The 14,717-nt window shown below is 38.3% G+C and overlaps 1 long non-coding RNA gene across 1 annotated transcript in view; it reads right to left on the bottom strand.

Annotated features, from left to right (window-relative positions):
* Positions 1–1,843: 1,843 nt before the first annotated feature.
* The window catches only part of LOC131699645 (uncharacterized), a 19,477-nt gene continuing 6,603 nt past the window's right edge, over positions 1,844–14,717 (bottom strand). The window contains exon 2 of the long non-coding RNA XR_009308240.1: positions 1,844–2,110. This is a non-coding gene — a long non-coding RNA (uncharacterized LOC131699645). The remainder of the gene's footprint in view (positions 2,111–14,717) is intronic.

Genomic DNA, 14,717 nt, shown 5'->3' with positions numbered 1-14,717 from the left:
CCTTCTAATGCGTCTGCTCCATGCTGATAATATCATTGTGACACAGACACATTTGATGGATTTCTTTAGATGCCAATATAGAAACACTTAAGAAGTGATCTTAACAATAACTTAACCTGGACGTTGCATTATACAGAAACGTAAAGTCTGGTCAGATTTGAGCTCTGGTAACTTGGAAAGAGGAACTAAGCAAGGGGAACTGGCAAGTATAACATTTACATTTTTCAGTTTTAAACCAGGAAAACTACAGAAAGGTCCTGCAGTAAGCTATAATCCCAAGTGTTTTTGTTTAGCAGGAGAACATTTCCCTGTATACTACACTTCTACCAGTGCTAACTAAGTACTGTTGTCTGTCTAAAGGTGGAGGCTGGGTGTGCCTCGATCACTCACAAGATTGCTGTGGCGACATAAACAGAAAGCCCTTTCTCTCCTGTTTCCACCCACACCGTTCCGCCAGTTTCACTCTGTCTAGCAGGACCTGGAACTGAGAGAAATGTTCAGAGCAGTGCTGAGAGAGCTAACGAGTGAACCAGTATTTCTGTTTACCTTCAGGACACTTTTGAAAACAAGACTTGACATCTCAAAGAGCTTTGTCCAGGGTAAATAAATAAGGAGGCTGAGCAGCACTTACTGTATGTAGTAAACTGTACCTGCCCTGCAGTTGTGTGTATACACGCAGAGATGTACCTGTCAACTCCCACACATAATAAATCAGGATCATTTATTGTTCATCATCTGGCAGTTCAGACTTGTAGCCACAAATACTGTCTTTGGTAAGTCATTATTTTCCCACTTCGTACGCATTCCCTGTGAGATGGAGTGGTCCAGCACACTGCATCAGGACTGTCCAACTTTTTTAACTAAAGAAGCCACGCCAAGACAATCAGTGGGCTCTTTAAAAAAAAAAAAGGAAAATGGCAAACACAACCTAAATAAAATGTAAACTTTGCGGACAGATTAAACTAAGATACTGCTTTCAGCAATAGATGTTACATTAGATTTGTGTATGTTGACTGTAGTTTTCCACCAAAGACGACCAATTTCCCTTGCATTCCTTTTGAACTCCTTAACAGCCTTAATTGGGATACTCTACCCCTAAATCAAAAAAGCCACATGTATGACTCAAGAGTCATCTGTTGGGCAGCCCTGGTCTGTATCCAAGTTGTGCACAAAGCTGCTGTGCTGACAGGTCTTGGATACACTACATCTGTACCTCAGAGACTGGGAGTTCCACAGCAGCACCAAAGTCCTGCGGATGAAGGGGGAAGTACAGTAGGACCACCAATAGTCTGGAAGTGTGTGTAGGGGGATGCTTAGCACAGAAGGTATTATATAAGCGTGGACTGTATTAGTTGAATGTCTTACTGTGGCAGGGCTCTTGCCAATTTGCATGACAAAGAATACAAACTGTTTTTTTTTTTTGCATTATGTATTCCTTTATTCAGTGTTGCTAGGGTTTTTGTGCTCAGTCTTTGGACCCACACTAAAACCTGCTCAATGCTGAACTCACATTATTCAGACATCAAGGTTTCTGAGGTTTTTCTGCCTTCCACCTCCTATACAGATTATTTAAAGGGGGGGGGGGGGGGGGTTCGAGGCAGTCTATGTACAAATCCTCCTTGATGTGTGCCAGCTTTTATTTTGATGTTTGAACATTTCTTTTTACACTTTAAAATTGATTTAAGGGAGCTGACTGTGTTCAAGGCTTTTTTAAAATAAATATTTGTTCAGCAGAACCTTTTAAAAGTGTAAAGTGCTCAAAGAGCAAAGCGTTTCTTTATCATATGTGCCCAACAAGCGTGTGCCAATAACAATGTGAAAAAAAAGCAATTGTCCATCACAGTTAACAAATATATCTGGTCTTTCAGATAGATGTGTTTTATTATGAGCACACTCTTCCATTAAATACAGTTTGCTTTGTCGGAGACTACGTCCCAAACGTATTGACACTGCTGTCTCCTTGGTCTAGCCTGGGGAGGGGCGGCCTGCCATTTTGAAATGCTTAGAAACTGCCTGTAGGTTGAAACCCTTATAGAAAACAGAGCATCATTAAGAAGCTGCCATCCTTGAAATGAACTACTTTGCCTGTAGACGCTGTTGTTGTTGCACCCTGTAAAAAAAACAAAGGGGTGTTACCAATTTGTTGTCTGTGACAGATTAATCATGTTACTTTTTCCTAAAAAAGGTTATCCAAGGCAATTCCGAACTATGAAATGGCAATACGTCTTGTTATTGTTATTCAAGTCCCAATGGTGGCCCATCATAGATTGTAATTCAGTATCGATGCAGTACTGTAGGCGTCTAGTGCTACAGAAATGACTACGGATTCATCCACACCGTTCCAGTCTCCTGAAGTAGCAGCTGACTGGTTGTTCTCCAGTCAGTGACCCTTGACTGGTATTAAGTGCACTGATGTGGACTGATATGCCTTTCCCAACCAGTGACCAGGAGCATGAACACGCTGGTTAAAGATCAGCTGTGGGCGAAAAGCAGAAAACTGCATCTGACAATCCTGGTTCTGTTAGCTTTGATCTGTATACTATATGAAGGCAGTCATCCCATACTACTGTCATTCTCGCAGACAGGTAGGAAATACACAGTTACAAACCTATGCAAGACTGTAACCTTTTCAGATTATGTTAAATATTGGCTGCAAATTCACAGGAGTTCCAGCAAATACAGCTGTAATAATAATAATAATAATAATAATAATAATAATAATAATAAAAACACAATTTAGCCTTCTGGGGTTTCTCGTTCTCTCTGTGCTCAATAATCTCTTATATGACACCCTGTGGAAAAAAAGGTCATCATGTTTTGCAAAGAAATTTCCTTGCATGATTCACTGAACCCTATTTCACCCAGTGAAGGGACTAAACTGTTTATCCAAGGAGCCTCATTCCCTTGTATTAATGTTAGTGGCTTATAAGGAGACCACTTTGTTCAGGTCATCAGGTGACCATTAATTGACTCTTATAAATGTATTGTTTCAGTAAATCTTGGAAGGTACATTAAAGACAGTGAAATAAGCTTAACAAAACAAGTTGTAGGTAGTAAGGACCAGTGCCCAGCATAGGACCATAATATCAAAGCTCTGTCATTAACGTTAAGTACCTCTTCCAAACAAAAATGGACAAAAAACAGCCCTAACAAAACACTCCTCAGTGCTGTCATTAAAGTTTTCTGAATAGATTCCAATAATACAAAACCACACTTTAAAATAACGGGTGATGCCCATACGTTTTTGACGATAATGAAGTGCCCAGTCCTTCATGTCTAGAGATTAATCCTTCTAGAAAGTCTATATAAAGTTAATCTGTAAGAAAGCAAAGTCTGTCACGTTGGCAGTTACTACGCATACTGTATTCATAATAAACATGTCTGTTTGGACTGTGATTCTCACAGACAAACAACAATTTAAATTGATTTGGTTCTTCTCTTTTTCATGAGCCGGTCTAGACTGGGCGGCAGTGAAGAATCAGCTCCCTGGTTGTGCGTCTGCTCCTATTCCTGCTTCTTTCAGACAGTTTTACATTCTGGCCTGGAATTCCCCATTTCTTTTCTCATAGATTTGGCCGGCAGTCAAACGCTGGCCAGATGGCAGCAGGAAAAATAAGCCACAAGACGAGCTGTAATTTCACTCTCTCATGTAGCCCCTCATCATTCGGTGGCTCACGTATTCATTTCTTTTTATTTTCACCTATAGATAGCTTTATAATCAATTGTCCTGTAACAAAGCAATATGTACATGCATGTGTATGATCGCATGTAACTCACTGTTTCTGGTAGCTGTCTTGATTCCTGTAGAGCAGGTGCCCATTATATTATTTGGGGATGTGAAGGAGCTTCGGAATATTGAGGTGTTTAACCCTTTCCTCCACAAAACACTTAGAAATAGCAATTGTTGTCATCGTTATGAAAATTAAAATGGAGAGCCAAAAATAAATGAAAGACAATTCAATTTTCCATTTCTGGTTAAGCCTATAATTCAAGTGGTGTATATCTGTATTAAAAAATAATGTATATTTGTCTTTTTTAGCGACTTAATATTGATCATTTTTGCAATCATACTGTATATATATATATATATTTTTATATTATAAATGTTGAAATAAAGTAGCACTGTTTTTAAAAGTTATAAGCAGGGGAATAAAAAACACACACACAACAAAACAGATATCTCAGATTGATAATGTAAGCTGGAAAAAAATAAAGTTGAGCCAGCTGGCTATTTTAATTGATGTAATCTGCAGTGGGAATATTTATCTTGCCTCACGTATGTGGACATGTCAAAATTATCCACGCTCTGTCATAAAACATATGTTCTATGTATATAAAGCAGACTTACAGTGGTCAAGAATGTTAACCCAGTCTGACAACACTTGTTTAAAACTGCAGCTGGAGGATGGGCACCATAGTTTCTCACAGTGTCATAGTCAATAGAATTGAGAAGATGCAGGCATACCTCCAGCTATGGTTCAATAGAGTGGACCCTGGATAGATTGATCCAAATGCTAATCAAGTGATACAGGACTGACCATCTTCACTCACTGAACATTGGTATGGCCAGGCTGGCAGTAATCCATGCAAGCCGATAAGACTTCAACTTTGTGTCAATTAAAAGAACCTGTATAAGGAAACACATGTAACCAACTAAGCCTGCATGCCCCCACCACCCACATCCCCACCCCACCCACTTTGCCGCATGATTATTTTTTTACATTGATATACAAGAAATGGAAAATACATTCATGTTTTCATGTGAGATGTATTATTCATGCATCATAACAACTTTGGGAAATATGTTTGCTGCAGCAGTTTTCACTTTCCCTCTCCGAGGTGAATTTGTTCAAGATATTTATAACATTAGGAGCAGCTTTTTGATTTTCATATGATTCTCAATTGGGCGGCCGTGAATGTATGATTTGTCAATAAATAAAAGCATGTTTCATGTACAATAGGGATTCTCTTAAATGTATGTAAGTCCGCTTTTCTATAAAATCGTTCCATCAACAAGCTGTTGTCTATACAGTCAGTTCAAACAGACTTCAGTAATTGTAAGGAAGGCATGTTGAAAGGACCATGGTGACAGACTTTAGGAAAGTCTGGCCTGTACCCTTTGAAATGGAGGCCCTTGCTGAATGGCTTTGGACATTTTTATATACCATCGTTTGCTTTAGTTGCTTTAGTTGTGTTTAAGAAATTCCCCAGCCTGTACAACAAGTTATTTTCAGTCATGCATTTAGTCTCGCTCAACCCGGGTCAAAGGGTTTCAACCCACATCCTGCGACCCGGATACGACCCAGGTACATGGTTTCACACTACGCGGGATTGTGACCCGGATAGAAGTGCCAATGTGAAAGGGGCTCTAGTTATACCCCACTGCTAGCCTTTACAGTGACATACAGCAAATATGTTACTTTGTGTCTGTATAACATTTTTTTAATGAAAAATAATACAACGAATACCATTATTTACCAGTTTTATACAGTTATTAGTATGACATGGAAAGTTCCAGGGACACACTACTACGGCCTGTTCTTATTTGTTTATTTCCCCCCCCAGCATTTGAATATGATAAAAAAAAATGTTATTCTAATCTGTGGTTTACAGTTTGTGAGTAGCCTTTCTTTGCTTGGAAAGTAAACTTCATGTTTTCAACCTGGGAAAAATCCTCAAGTAAGTTTTAATACTCACCAGAAAGAAAGATATTTTAATAAACCAAAAGAAAGAAAGAAAGAAAGAAAGAAAGAAAGAACTATAACCGATTATTTTGCATCTTCATCTGCTATTTTAGTCCTGTGGCTTCACTTTAATTACCAGAGTTGACAACAGAGGAAGTGTTGTCACTTCCTGTGCTCCATGATATCACTGCTGGTTAGTAAGACTCAATGTGTTTCTGTTTTACTGTTGGAAAACAGATGCTATCACCAGTTTACCATGACTGTGTTTAAATAAAAAAGAAGTAACTATGTTTAGCATGTATTGCATTTATAAACATATACATACACACATACACATGTTTACAATACACATCAGCACACATTCCATTAATATTAGAATATGTTTGAAGAGAAGCAGGAGTTTTAAATATTCCATTCTAAACAATTCATTTGGAAGTGGTTCAGGCTGGTATTTATGGACTAACAGGCTGTGGGAACCAAAGTTCATGTCCCATATGTTGTACAACAAGACAGCAGTTTTATGTTTGATCCCATTGTTGATTGTCACCTACTCAAACAAAAAAAAAGTCAAAAACATTTTTTGGTCAGCTTCATAACTTTTTGGTGTAGTATATTTAATACCAAACAACCATGTTGGTTATGTTCTAGATATGAAATACATAACAAATATGTATTTAAACATGGATTATAAATTACTATACAAATCAACCATACGACACATCTTTCTGATTAACTTCTTTGACAAATGTGGTCGGCAGTGATTATAATACAGTAGCTGTTTTGGTAGCAAACTTTTTTTTTTTTTTTTTTTTTTTTTTTTTTTTTAAATCCTAATTTACTGCTTTAACAGGACCGCCCGCGACCACAATCTCATTTGTTTAAATTGTATATAAATATATATTTAGATGGTAAGTGAGACCCAGTGGCTTTGGGGTGCTCCACAACAAGCCATATCTAGACAGTTTAATGCTACAGCAAATATAGACCTTCAGTAAAAAGGGACAGGTTCTGCAGAGTGTCAGTATATTGAATTATGTGAGTCTACTTAGATATTTGGAAGACTCTCTTCCAGGTGATTTCACCCTGTGCTTGAGATATTTCAATGTCTTTTTGTTAACCCCTTTCTCAATAGGGGGTTTCACACAAAGTCTCCCTAATATATAAAACACCTGTCTAATTGCACAGCAGTGGAGAGCAATCAGAACCTGTTTTCAGGCACAGTTGTCACCTGTCAGCAGTCCTAATTGTATGCTATTTCATAGGCTGTCAGATGTTTTCTGCTCCCTGGCAATGTAACACGTTGACAAGAAAACGGGGGAAAATGTAACATTTAAAGTGTCAGTAAAATTATATAGACACAATCTGAAAATACTGGAACATGCATTTTTGTTGAACCCCTTCTGTAATCGTCTGTTGAAGGTATTTTACTTTATTCATGCTGTCTAGTCTTTTGGGGGTCAAGACTTTTTGTAATACACTTGGTAATCTGTCCTAACCTTGGCCCAGTGCAGTAGAAAACTTGTAGATTATTGTTGATTTTCTGGGGAGGAAACTAGTGATATGTGAAAAATGATCGGAGGTTAAAATCAGGCTAACACTTTAGTTTAGGGATCCATTATGAGTGGTTCTATACAATCTATAAACATGTTATTAATTATGCTATTAATAGTCTGTGCTAAAACAGATTTAAAATAATTAATATGCATAAGCATTTTAAACAGTTACCAAAATCTGTTTTAGCACAAACTTACTCTCTACACCATCTGGACATTTTCTGTATGCAGTTAAGAGGAGAGCAGTTTCATTTCAGAAAATGCTAGACTGGTCACACATTCTAAAAGCGGATGACGCATTTGCAAAGACTACTAGTTTCCTTTATGGATAAATTCTAGTGATCAAAATCTCTTCAGCCTGTAAATAGGAGGAAGCACACTGTTCCTGTAGAAAGTGCAAGTCCAAGAGCTGAGCTGAGTGGGTTCATGAAGTGTATCAGAAGGGATGTTAACAGTTTGCGTTACTTAGTGAGTTGCAAAGCTCAGCAATGAATGTATCATACATTTATGAACCCTAAACAATTGACCATTAATAGATTACAGGTCATCCAAAGATAACAGCTAATCAGTTATCAATTACATGTTTAAAAATGACATGGTAAATCAAATTCTTATGGTCATTCCTGTGTTATTAAAATGGCATGGTAAATCACATTCTTATGGTTATTCATGCATAAGCTTGCGCATATTTATTTCCGATACCTAAACTAAACGATGCATCAAGGATACTTTGAGAGGTTATCCCTCATGAGTATGGGGGTAAAAACGATATTACCCCCATTAAGTCTAGAGATAGGAGGCTGTGTGGTCCAGTGGCTAAAGAAAAGGGCTTGTAACCAGGAAGTCCCTGGTTCAAATCCCACCTCAGCCACTTACTCATTGTGTGACCCTGAGCAAGTCACTTAACCTCCTTGTGCTCCGTCTTTCAGGTGAGACGTAGTTGTAAGTGACTCTGCAGCTGATGCATAGTTCAGACACCCTAGTCTCTAAGTCGCCTTGGATAAAGGCGTCTGCTAAATAAACAAATAATAATAATATTATTGTTGGTTGAAATATTATTCTATTGTGTTGGTTTTTTTTTATTTTTTATTACAGTATCTCCCTATTATAAAGCTCATATATCTCAATGGGATTATCAGCTATCCCTTCTGACCTTGCCAGGGCAGCTGTCTGTTAAAGACATCTCTTCACTGGCACTCTTTACTCCTATTTTTAAATGTCTAAGTTGGTAATTGTGTCAGTGAGATGCTGCGTAACCGTGGGGCACCTATTGTACTTATCTACAGTCATTCCTGCAATCTTGGATTTAGTTATAAATGAGCTAGTCTCTGCTGTATCTAGTATTAAATAAAGTACCGTGCAATTTAAACTTCTCCATGTTAGCCTCCAACTTTTCCATGTTCTGTAATACTTTTGATTTGAAATCATTTTTATTTCATTTTCTTTAGAAATGTGTCATCTCTGCAGTGCATTGTGGGATCGTAGTCCTGGGCAAGGTGTTATATGGGATTAAACTCAACAAAGAAATACAAATCCCAGTTTCCACAGCGGTAGGTATTGAGTTACGTTTAAGGAACGGTCACATTTACTTGACGAATCAGTTGCATTTGCTTGTTTTATGGCCTAGGTACGGCAATAAAAAATGTCCCTTCCAACCGGTATTGCCATTGATTGGTACTCTCCATGTTCTTTCATTTCAACGTGTTGCTCTATAGATGATCAGAGAGCAAACTTACTGAGAACTGTGCCATTTCCTCTTACCATGTACTGTACAGTTCCTTTTTCGCTGACAAAGGCTAGTTCTAGAGTTCACACTTTCCCTTTATTTTTTTCTCTATACTTCGTCTCTGACATAAATTCAGCCCATCCAAAACTAAATTAATGTGTGGTAGGTTTCTTCCCTTCCTATACACCAACTGCTCTACAGTACTGAATGTTTTCAATTTGGAAATTCAATGTGTCTCAGGAATCCTTATGACTACAGTCTTCATTTTTTCTTTCAACTTTTAAATAGTTTTGGATCTATTCTCCATATCATTTTCAATCCTCAGTCCTCTAGATGCTGTTTTGTATTTCCTTTCTTGGAAGGCTTCAGTAAACAGCTGCTGAATCACTTCCCTTCATCCTAACTCTCCCTTCCCACATTCTGGAGAGGAAGGAGTGGCCAAGAGGGATGGGAAACAGTATCAACAGCAGGGGATACTGAGGACCTCAGTCTGTCCACAGGGCTGGCTCCCAGCAACAGATTACAACCAGGCCTGGAAGCTTTAACCTCTGTTTAACAAAGGCAGATGGGTCAGTTCCTACAGCGCCAAAGTGATGTGATACGTTTCAGTTCATTTTGATAGCAGCAGTAGCACAGACTCGGTTACCATTACTGTGTGTGTTTATACTGTACCAGCAACAAGCATTTTAAAACAGCATCATTCGAAAGGTGGTGCAGCCAGGAAATGCAAAACCAGTTATTAATAAAATAATTACAATTGAAGAGCAGCAGATTCCAGAACCCCTGTTTAAAACAAGTCCTAAGGTAGTCTGTAGCCAGTGCTTTTAGAATTATAACTTGATTCACATTTAAGACCAATAACTTATTTAAGACCGTAGCACGGGTGAGGGTGTATAACCAGGGTGTTTTAGAGAGGAATAACGGGGTCCGAAGACCCCACAGTAACAATTTGGAACCGCACATTAAATTTGGTCTAAAAACAAGTTTTTGTAAATGTTGTTACTACAGAATATAACCCTTGCAAATTATATGAGCTGTGTGGTCCAGTGGCTAAAGCAAAGGGCTTGTAACCAGGAAGTCCCTGGTTCAAATCCCACCTCAGCCACTGACTCATTGTGTGACCCTGAGCAAGTCACTTAACCTCCTTGTGCTCCGTCTTTCGGGTGAGATGTAATTGTAAGTGACTTTGCAGCTGATGCACAGTTCACACACCCTAGTCTCTTTAAGTCGCCTTGGATAAAGGCGTCTGCTAAATAAACAAATAATAATAATATGCAGGCATTTGCTATCGATAGAATGAAGCAGTGATGTTAAGTTTGATCAAGGATTTATCTAGGATATAAAACTAATATGTACTTGATTTTACATTTTTTTTGTATTGTGTTATTTTTTTTTTTTCTGAGATTGCTATGGGATGTAATTAACAGACAACCCCACGCATACAGCCCTGCTGTAATAAACATTTAATTATAATGGTCTGATTTACCAAGATGCAAAGAGAGCAACTTACTGTCTCATAACTATGCCTGTCTGTAGGGCACTTTTAATCCTCTATAAAATAATTGTTTTAATTTAGAAAAACAAATTATATAACAAGCTGCCGAAGTTAGACCATTAGTCAATCTCCTCTATGAGGTTGTAGTAATTTCTGCACATTTTATTTTAGCTCGTGCTTAATTACAAAATGGATTGATGCTTTTGTTGATATCAGAAAACAGCGCAAGGAATATCATCATCAAGTAGGTTGCTAGTGTGTCACAGGAGGTGGTAATCTCATAGACTTGGAGTTAAGCGTTACAAAATAAACCTTCCTCCTGCCTGTTTGTTTGTTCTTTAACTCTAAATTAATCCACCCCTAGGGGTGATTTTTAGGCCCTGTCCACACTATACATTTAAATCACATTAGTTGCTTTTAAACTGGCTTAATTAAAAGGACTTGAGAACTGGACTCAAGACCACCTCAGGGGGTCGTCTCAAGTTCAGTTCTAAATTTGGTCACATCAGGTAGTGTGGTTTTTTGTGTAGCCTCCAATATCCCAAAATGCTCTTTGATATTTGTGGTGCGTGGACATTGCAAATATTCAGAACAGGTGTCTGAAGGAGTTGAGAACGACTATCAGTACAGCCTCACTGTATATGATTTGAGGCTATGTAGAGTTCAAAACGAAATGCGCAAAGCCATAATGTTCATTCTAAGCTCTATGTCTTCCGTGGGCATGGGCATTTGCAAGGTTGTAAACATAAAATACAGTGCATGGCGGGATACTATTGTATTAATTTCCACTGTTAATTGCGCTGCTAGGAACTGTAACTGAACTATTTTAATAGTGTCTTTATACATTAATCAACCAATCACTGGTAAGAATTTGTCAAAATCATGAGTACTTTTATTTGTGTGATTTATAATAAGTTATCCATCATATTGTAATGAAACGGCACCTCAGACAATTTAATTTAATGGAAAGACAAGGGCTGGACGCAAAGCGCAAACCATATGGTTCAAAGCTCTGCAGTCGAGAGGGAAGTACGGGTCTTATGCTGATCTCAATATTACTAACTAGGAGGAGATTCATTACGGTATGTAGAGTGTGTTATTATAACAGGAATCATTTTAAGCAGCCAGACCCTCTCGCCCAAACTGCACGAGAAGACATTTCTTATAACAATAAGAGACACCGTACACATGATGTATTCAATTATATTAAAACTGACCTCACAGAGTGTAACACCCCCCCCCCACCACCACCACGCCTTCTGCCTGTATTGCAGTTCAGCGTTATTTCTGTCCAGTCAGAATGTCCGGATCCATTACATCAAACGTATCCCTCTCGGGAAACCTACAGTAACAAGTGACACCTTTTTAGACTTACCTACAAGCACCCCATCCCTGTATTATTTAATTACATTATCTGTATCCACCTCTCCCAGACATTTAATCAACAAATAAAAGATACAGAGCAGTCAAATTCCTTCTCAGTTATATTGAAGTTTTTGTCAGTTAATAGCCAGTTTATCACCTGTGTTTATGTTAACCTTTTGACTATTATTCTCGTCTGGGCCTCACACTGGATGCTGAAGCTCTGCTTGTCCCTGTACTGAAGCTACAATGAGTCATCTGGCTTAGCAGTGCAGTGAAAGGTCAGCTAGGGAACATGGAAAAAAGAAGTGTGTGTTTGTGTTTGATCTCAGTCTAAAACAAGGCCTTTTCTAAACCACTCTTTTTCTAGTTCATTCAAACTCTCTGTGGTTTGAATAGTGAAGAGGGACTTTAGGGGAATTCCAGGCTTACACAGCTGCCCAATGTCTGCTGAGCCAGTGAAATAATAACAGGAATTGAGTCCAACAGTGCACTGCTGTCCAGAAGTGAATAATCCTGACTCACTCTACTATACAGTACATAGAGGTACACTGTGTGGATGACCCTGTGAAACAGAGGGCCATGTGATTCTTGGGATGCTCAGTTATTATTCATTCATTTCTTAGCAGACGCCCTTATCCAGGGCGACTTACAATTGTTACAAGATATCACATTATACATTATTTCACATTATACAGTCATCACATTATTTTTACATACAATTGCCCATTTATACAGTTGGGTTTTTACTGGAGCAATCTAGGTAAAGTACCTTGCTCAAGGGTACAACAGCAGTGTCCCCCACTGGGGATTGAACCCCTCCGGTCAAGAGTCCAGTGCCCTAACCACTACTCCACACTGCTGCCCGTTACAGTTTTGAGTTACAGTTACAGTTTTGAGTTGCATTGAGGGGCAGCCATGAGGCTGGTATTATTAGGGAAAAGGGTTTCTAGAAAGCTGAAATGCAATTTATTTAACAACAAATAAATACCAAATTTTCTTAAATTTACGACACAAAAAAATATAAAACTGCATTTAAATAATTTGTAATGAATATCCTCCCAGAGGCTGATGAGCTAATAATACTGACATCAGCATAAGGCATAAGGATCATCTACAGATCTTATTCTTTAGTGATATATAATGCCAAGTCATTATATAAAGTTTTGTGAATTCGTTTAACCAAAACAAACAACAACTGTTATAAAGATAACTAATGGTTTAGGACGTTTTATGCAGCATTAAATAATTACTTAATAACATGTTGTATAAACGTTATGCTCTCACACACCGCGCTGAGCTCAGGTGCAACACATCTCAGACCTCCCACATGTTTGTAAACTAATGTATCTGTGGCCAGAGCTGAGGCCTGCAGGGCTGGCTTTGTTACGGCCTACTCATGTTTCCCATGAACTTGATCAGTGTGAGCTGTCAGCCTGTGGTCCAGACCCCTCCCCCTGTCACACTGTGTGTATGTGTGCTTCACGCTGGACTGGGGGGTGGTGGTGTGCAGCCTGCTATTTTTAGCCCCTTTTCCTCTCCATTCTCCAGCACACAATGAGGGGTAATGTCCACCTCTCCAGTGGTCAGCGGTTCTATTTTAATCACTCTCGTCTGCTATTCTTTCGGGTGTACAGAGCGAGGTGCTTAACGCTGTGCTATTTTTGCATTGCAGACGACTGATGTAGCCCAGCCTCTCACATAGTCTTTCTTGTTTTGTTTAATAACCACCCCCCCCCCCCCCCCCCAGTTACCGGAAGCTCTTTCCTAATTTAGAAACTTTCCGGCTGCTTTCACTCTTACTTATTTGTTACTTTGTTTTTTCCTATAGATCTTTTTTTTTTTTTTTATAATCGAAAAAGCTTTTATTAATTAATTTCTTTCAAAAAAAAAAAAAATAATACTGATTAACACAGTTGTCTTTCCACACAACAGTAATACAATAACATCAATCTTAAAAGTCTCCTGGATGTCTAACAGCAAGGTTTGTACAGACTAATGTTGGTAAGCATTAGATACAGTACTTTGTATCAGTAACCAGTGTATAGCACTGGGAGACTACACAGAATCTATAGGAAATTGCCAGTTTCAGTGGCAAATGTTTAAAGATGTTGTTTGACCTGTCTCTGTACAAAAGCTTTTTCAGTGGAGGATGATTCTTCATAGTGGGGGAGATTAATTGAACACCATTGAGAGGCTTTTATTCCGTTCAGTACTGTAAAGCACTGCAGAGCAATTTTACAAAGGTGACTGTTTTTACCATATATATTGTTAGTAGTTTGGAAAAGGCTTTGATTATCATTGTTTGGTTAGATGTTTTTAGTACATCAGCGTCAGTATATTCATTTACTATGGAACTCAAAGCACTTTTGCTTGTTTTGTTTAGTTTTTATGGCTAATGCAAATGAGTGTATGCAATTCATAGTGGTGGAGATAATACTCTTTCCTTCTAATAGACACATTTTCCAAATCCTAAAAATAGCCACTGTGATACAACTTCTGGCAAATGGCCAATTACCCAACCCATTAGTCATCCCACTTCATTTTCTCAGATTCCTAAAAAGTATATAAACTACATTATCAGACTTTGGACCACATTACCCCAACCCTGCACACATACAACTAGAAATAACCCTTAGATTAAGAACACAAAACATCAGAAACTCTTGGTTTAAATGGTGTAATATTAGCCTGTGTCTGGTTTTGTGAATAAAGCAGACACTGATAACTTAATGAAAACTTTTAATGAAGCTTAACCTTTTAACCACTGGAACATTCTGTTTTCAATATTCCACAGTCTCCCCGTCAAACTAATGTAACTACTCATATCTCTAAACTGTATCATGTGAAAGGCAGACGCAGTAGCCTTTGCAGTTCGATGGTATTTCAATACATCA

Source organism: Acipenser ruthenus, chromosome 23 (genome assembly GCF_902713425.1).
Source record: "Acipenser ruthenus chromosome 23, fAciRut3.2 maternal haplotype, whole genome shotgun sequence".
In the NCBI taxonomy this organism is placed as follows: Eukaryota; Metazoa; Chordata; class Actinopteri; order Acipenseriformes; family Acipenseridae; genus Acipenser; species Acipenser ruthenus.
The sequence above is the reverse complement of the archived record's forward strand: the minus strand, read 5'-3'. Positions and strand labels throughout refer to the sequence as shown.